Raw genomic sequence first — 7,735 nt, 5'->3', positions numbered from 1 at the left:
GCTTCCTTTTCAGGATGCTGCTTGGCCTCTCTCCCCTTCTTCCACGGGGGAGTGAGAGAGGGGGCCCGTGCTGCAGCCAGGTAAGTTACCAGCACGGTCTCAATCAAACTCAACAACAGGAACACCAGTGTTATTGTAAAGTGCTGGCCTGTAAGCAAATGAAGAAAAACACACTGCTACCCCACTGGTGGTTTATATTAGTGTTACTGATTTTGGTGTTGCCAAAACTGGCCACACTGAAAACCTTATGATTGAGTATGAGTTACTTTGTAGGCTGTACATACAAGTCAGCTGTTCTGTTATTACTCAATAACAGAAGGTAAACACAGCGCAGCTCAGCGATGACCCTAATGACGCCTGTTCTAAAACCACTGCTTGATGAAAGTCCTGCTTTGAAAAATTCCCTTTCTGTTGATTGCAATGATTAATTCAGACAAGCAGAGGGCAAATAAAGGAAATAAATGACGTTAAAACATTACAGTATAAATCAGATAACTGCATTGCTTTGGCGTGTTCCTCGGTAATAATGGAACTCTGGAGTTCCATTATCACTAAGAAACACACCAGTGTCTTTCTGACAAAGAAATAAAAATGGAAATATATCCATCAGGAATACCAAACTTTAGTTAACTAATCGAGTAAAATTTTAAATAACTAAGGCTACGATTGTGGGATTTCCAGGCTACAGACAAGGTTCTGAGTGAGGGTGCATACTGTGCCTTAATTTAAGAAACTGTCCCAGGAACTCACTGAGAAGGGGAATGCATTTGGGCGACCCAGGCAATATCTCAGTGAGGATGAGCAGGAACATGACGAATCCCAAGACCAGAGTCACTTTGTAGGAGACACGCTCCCCATCCAGAATCGAAAATGCAAAGCCCACTACATTGGCCAGGAGGATCATGATGCTGGGAATGATTAAGGAGACCAGCACCTTGTAGATCTGCGAACGCATGTTTACCTGCCAGGAAGACCAAACACAGGTGATCACGCAAGAGCACAACACTAGAGGTACACAGCTTTTCAGTTTAAAAAAATAAAAACATTAGCAGCATTATCACTCAATATTGAAAACGTGCAACATTCTACTTTCAGTACAGTGTGCCCATCTTTTTCCTCCATCTCAGCTGACTCAGTGACCCAGTTTCCTCTGTCTTTCCCCATCATGGTTATACCAGCGTTCATAATGTCTAGTTCTACGCCACACCCTTTAAAAAGCACATTTGAAAACTTTCAGCCAGTTCACCAATATCTTCTTTTTTTACATTTAATTTTATATTTCGTTTCATGGTTTATAAACCGTAGTCTTATCTTGAGCTGAATTATAATTGTTTTCAATGTGATAAACAACGCGAAGCGGGCCACTATTTTCCAGTGTCCTGAGTGCAGTGCTTCATGTTCTTTATCCCTTAGTTAAATCCAGAGCAATCACAGAGAGAACCGGTTCACAGAAGACGCTTAAGGACCCACCATCCTCAGTCCGGCCAGTCAAGAAAATCGCACAAAAATCTGAAGCGAAGGGATATTTCTAAAGGTTTATATCACAGCCAACGGTCACCCACAACAAGTAATTGTACGTCACGTTGCCGTTACTGTAGACCAGCAAGTGGGAAGTCTCAGGCTGTAAGAGGTAAAACTCAGACTGCCCTATTTTTTTTTTTTTCGTCGATAATTGTAAAAAAAAAAAAAAAGCAAAATTAAGTTCGTAAACACCGTGATTTCTTTTTTCTTTTCCTTTCAGCATTTGTAGCGTCCACACAAAAAAGAAATCCCTACAAAAAAGCAAAGTGCATCCGCAGGTTCAATCTTGTCCACAGGGCTCTTTTTTCGTTTTTTATTTTTAGAAAAACTTATTCCCCAACTAACACTCTGTTTGATTAAGAAATAAAAAAAGTTGATTGTGAATTAGCTCTGATTTTTTTCTCCTGTAACTTAATCGAGACTTTTTCTGTCGCTGATGTAAAAAAAGAAGAAAAAAAGGCATCTCCTTATTTTTAATTCAAACCGAACGCAAACAGCGAGTGAAGGTTAATTTATTAAATTAAATCGTAACTAAGAGGAAACCATTATTTGCAAAACAGGTTGTAACATTTTTGCAACGTGCCATTAAGATTTTAAATCCGGGAAAGGCAATTTAACTCGCTTTTTGTGTTTGGTTTGAATTACAAATAACGGACTGCCTTTTTTTTACACTATCAATTTAAAACAACCATAGCCTTGTTTGAGTTACGGGAGAAAAGACAAAAGTAGTCTTGTTTCACAATCAACAAGTTTAATTAAGAAACGGAGTGGACTCACTACAACTGTGACATCACGTGACCAAAAATAAAAATCCGCACTGGTCCAGCGTTGAAGGTTTCCTATCGCATCTTTCGACATTCTCATTTTTTTTCCCAGTCAGTGTATTGTTTTTAATGTCACAGTACCCACATCCATAGGCCCAGAAAGATAACTCACCCCCTAGTGAGTTTCCATCATAACTGCCTCTGAGAAATAGTCATTCTTAAGTTAGTCACCCCACTTTTGACAAAAGACAGCTGTCATGTGGAAGAGACTCACCCGTTTTTCACAGAGAGCGTGGGCATCCAAACAAAATCAACAGGCAAAGGTACGCTATCAAACACGGACGATTTCCAGTGAAGACTGCGATCGAGCTATATCTGAAGTGATAAAGCAATCCCAGAACAGAGATGGAAATGCATAAAGGCCTGTTACACCTGAAGTGAGTCACAGCAACATCCAGGACTCTGGAAATCACTTTTTTTTTTTTAAATTCCAATCATGTTCCTTTAGGAAGCTTTTGGCCCTATAGCTTTAAAGATATGTGTTACACCAAGTGTTCAGCCTACATTACAATGCAGGAGCTTGTGTGCCAAACTGTAACGGCTGGAACAAACAATACCAAAAGAAAATGATACAATCCTGTTAGAAACAAGAAGTCTTTCTCAAAGACATACTGCACTGTGGTGTTGTGCAGTTGTGGAAGAAATACCCAGAGAAAGGCAAAGCAAAGCGGTTGCTAAAGGGATCGTTTATAGCTGTGCTAATCACTTGTGACTCTGTCCGTCCAGTCCAGTCCAGGATCTTGATTCAGCCATGCTTCTAATTACTTAATAAAACACGTAGGTGAAGGTAAGCAGTTGGAAGAAGGCTCTGGACTGTTGGGTACATCCATCTCAGAATGAGTAAAAAGTTGCTTTACAGTAGCTACACTTTCATAATATTTAAGTTCTTCCCTGTTTTATACCCTATTATTAATAGCATATAGTAGACCAGTAGACCCTCATATTGATGTGATTGAGCCATCTGATTTATTTTTGTTCTTGTGTGAGCTGTAAATTATGCCAGATGAAAATTAGCTATAAAGTTAATTACTCCTGCTTAGGTATATATTATATAAAAAGGTATGGGGTATCATGCAGGAAGAATGGTGTTTTTCATTCACTCAACAGCACCATATACCATATCCTACGTAAGTGTGTTTTACTGTGATGGTCTATTTCACACACACAGTTGACACAGCATTAGTACCAGTGTGGATTTGATCCTGGTCACAGTGGTGAAGACCACCTTCGTAAGCATTACGATAATCATGGTACCAACTTTTTTTCCGCATAAATACTTACCATTGTCATTCTCAGAATAGTAACAAAATACAGGTTCTTTGTATCCTATAGAAGAAAAAAAAAGAGTAATAATTGCAATACTACTAGCAAATGGCTTAGTAACAGCCAATTACACAAGCAGAAGAAAGTGCCGTAGTGCTGACGATGGCAAGAAGTAAAGTCGGAGGGGGGAGAGCACCCTTGCCGTTTTGCTGGTGATTGCACAGTGTATTCTCATTATGAAAAATAAACATATTATTGCAACAAATTAATAGATTCATTTAGTTTGGATAATCTAGTGTTATGGCCCCTGGTGTATTATTTAAGTGTAAAACAGTTAATAAAAATAAATGCATACATAAATCTGACCCATGTCCTGACATGTACTGTATGTATCAGTACTTACCACTTCCAAGGTTTCTATGCTAATGTTGGTTATCTTCACCTCCACCTTACAGCCCTCCTTTTCTGATGGAATGACGTACTGGTTGGTACTGGCAAGCAGAGTGCTGACCAGGCACGCCTTTGTGACACAGCCTGAGGCGTTCTGAGTCTGGACACTGGAAACTGCAAGACAAGTTCACCCATTTCAAATAGATCTTCAATACAAAAAAGTGTCTTTATATCATTTGGAATTTATAGCATTTCTCCCTAAGGTATGTGATGTTCTATTGGAAAACTGTGCCAAACACTTTGATTTGTTTGAATTTGATTTGATTTAGTACTGTAGACAACTTGAGATGGTGCTATCTAGTTTCCAAGAGGGTGAAAGCAAGGAAATCATCTTTTTTTTCTTCCCTAAATAGAAAAGTGAATTATTTATACATTATATTGTTTATTTTTTTATCGTTTTTAAAGTTTATTATTATGACACATCATAATTGTTCTTCAGCAGATCTAAAGTCTACTAAAACAACCCAGCACAATGCACACTCTCACCTGCTTGAAAAAGCACAATGACAAACCCGGTGTTCAATGCGTGCCTGCTGCTGGAGCCTGTGACTTTCATTCTGGAGCGTCTGGGGAAAAAAAAGAAGGAATTTCTAACTACCCAATACTTTATGTAAACAGAGAATAGTATGTAATTTAAGCAGCCAGTTTCATGACCAGTAGTGATGTTGAACTACCTAATGTTACCATGGGGAGTCCATAACTGGCAGTCCTCCAGCCCTGCTCCAAGCCAAGTTAAAGACAGAATTAAAGAATTATAATAACTCAATAATAACCCCAAAACACTCAGGGTGATTGCACAACACCATCAAATAATAGTAAAAGTATTGTAAACAAAAGCAATTCAAATGACATCAGTCACAACACACACTACAAAGACTGAAATCAGGAATGGAGAACTTTGGTTCTGGCAGCTTTGTCTAATCCAGGTTTAACAGATACAAGGTTTTGTAACTGAATGGAGATTGAGTTGCTTCAATTAAACCATCAGAACATGGTTGTAACAAAGACCTGAAAAATCTGTAACAGTATGCTTGAAATCCAGGCACTTCTCAAAACCACATTCACTTAAATCTTAAATCAATTAGTAGTGCCTCAAATTGGCTTGCCACCTATTTATTAACAAAGATCCTAAAATACGTAAGCTTGCAAACCAGTTCCAGGTATTGTGAGACTTTATAAAAAGTGACAGGAACTCAAGTGCAATTAAATATTAACAAACAGGATTTCCTTTTGAATGACTTTACATTGAGCCATACATAAGAATATACACAGCTTGCTCAACAGCATGGCTAAAAGAGTAATGTGTATCCATTTGTTGTCAAATCAATCTGAATATATAGTCTGTAAGTAAATGCGATTGAATTTAAGATATGCATATATATATATACCATGTTTTGTTACCAAAAGACTTTCATTAGATCTGGTGTTTACACAGACTTGATTGCTTGACAACATATTCATACTTCTCCTGGATAGACCATGGCAAGTTGAATAGGAGCATAAGAACATATGAGAGAGAGAGAGAGAGAGAGAGGTGTTTGTTTGTCCCTTTACACTTGATTTGAGCCTTATTTCACACGCTAGAATTGTCCATAGAGAAACGTCTGATGTCACTCTTTAAAACTTTAACAATTCCTTTTCATAGCACCTGAACTGTTTTAACCACAAATGATTCATAAAACAGTACAAATCAGCACAATTTAATACACTTTAATACCCCTAGTTTTGTCATAGTTCTGAAAAAAAAACTCTAACAAGGGGATTTGGTACACCCCAAGGAGTCAAGCAATTATTTTGGATCAATTTGGCAGCCACTGATAGCCCTGAATACAGGTTTGAATGTTTTAGTATTATATTGATGAATCTGTATTTTACAATTGATTAAATAACAAATCAGAATCTTGTTTTGATTCAATTGAAAATCCCATTTCAAGCACCTTTGTTAGAACTCCCTTAGTCTGTTTGTAAGCAGACTTTTAGAAAGCCAGCACATCGTTGCAAGTTTCATTTCTAACGGCAAAATTTGAAGCAATATTTTAAGTTCAGTATTATTTTTCTTATGTCTTTGGTTCACATGAATATATACTGGACATTGCAGTTATTGAATTATTTTGCTGGAATTGTTCCCAGCATTTGACTGTTATAAAAGCTTATAAAAAATATGAGCACTGTTTTTCCACCCAGTTCCTCAGCTTTGACCATTTGTCTCCATTATCTCCCAGTCCCTCAGCTCTACCCATTGTGCTGTGCTTCAGTACTAGCCCATTCATTCTGGCCTTGTTTGAGCACAGGGGGTTAACAGTTGCATGTTATGACATGGCAGGCGCCCTTTGGTGTCCTGCTAAATTAAACGACTTCCAGCTGCTTTTTTTTTCTCACCTTAGAATGACAAAGACGTATAAAGTGCTGTTTCCAAGGTGATAACAATAAAAAGAGACACCACAGCCTACAGTGCCAGACAGCAGGCCTAGGCTCTGGCTGGAATCAGAAAGGGCACATAATTGGGTGAGAAACCTGACTGATTTCATATTGGTTCATTAGTTTGTAGGAAACAACAGACAATGAGGCTGTTACACTTCAAACAGTTTGCTTATATGTACAGAGAGCCAACTTTCCAATGTTTCAGTATGCTTCACATACATTTCTCAAGGTGTGTGTGTGTGTGTGTCTACATATCTAAGACTGCTGTGCAAGTCTTAGATATGTAGATTTTTTTCTACTCTGATGCACTATGAGCATCAACAATTTACTCAAAGCCTCCACTAGGGTTTTCTAATATTATAACAACCTTGACTTGCATAAAGAAGGAAAAACATTGAGTGGAATCACTCGCATTACTCGATTTTCAAGGTGTGGTATCCGAAGCATAATCAACAAGTACAGAGAAACATCATCGTAATTGACAAACCCAGGGCTGGAAGACGCCAAAAGCTGTCTAACAAGGATGATCAATACTTGAAGACAATATCCTTAAGGAACAGAAAAGACAAGCATGGAATTGACAACAGAACTGGCAGAAGGCACAGGTGTGGTTGTCCATCAAATCAACAGTACGATGGTCCCTTTTGAAATCAGGACTTAAAGGATGTGAACATTCATGTAGAATGGTATCAGGTAGATTGTATCAGATGAAAAAGATTAGGCACGTTAAAGCACATTAAAATGAGCTGCACTATTCCTTCTGCTTTTTCCTATTGTTGCTGATCAAAACTCTTACACAACTGAAGCATGCCGCCTGCAATTATAAATTGTACTAGTTTTCTTTCTAATTGTACTTACCTTCCTAATCTTTTGGCTAGTCTTTGTATGTTGTAGGTCCCTGCCGTTAACTCATATGATATGAACGGCTTTGTTAGTTTTGTCATAAATAAAGAAATGCTGAATTATTGATTCCCACTATCTGTATAGAAGAGGGATTTGACTTCCATTTAGGCTGCCTGAAGTTAAATATGTTTCCTAAGGAAAGTAGATTGGAAAGCCTGGCTCGCAATCTCTGAGCCCCTCTAGCTTCCACAGACATTCCTAGCAATCCACAGCCTCTACCCTGACTCCAATTAGGAGGGCTGATTAAGTGACTGTGTACAATTCAAAAGTCATAAAGCCTGCTGTTTTGAAGCAGGGGAAGCTATCTATTGACATTGATTGCCCTCTTTTTGCTAACTTGTCTTGCTTCCACT

Source organism: Polyodon spathula, chromosome 21 (assembly GCF_017654505.1).
Source record: "Polyodon spathula isolate WHYD16114869_AA chromosome 21, ASM1765450v1, whole genome shotgun sequence".
Classification (NCBI taxonomy): domain Eukaryota; kingdom Metazoa; phylum Chordata; class Actinopteri; order Acipenseriformes; family Polyodontidae; genus Polyodon; species Polyodon spathula.
Note: the sequence above shows the minus strand (reverse complement) of the source record.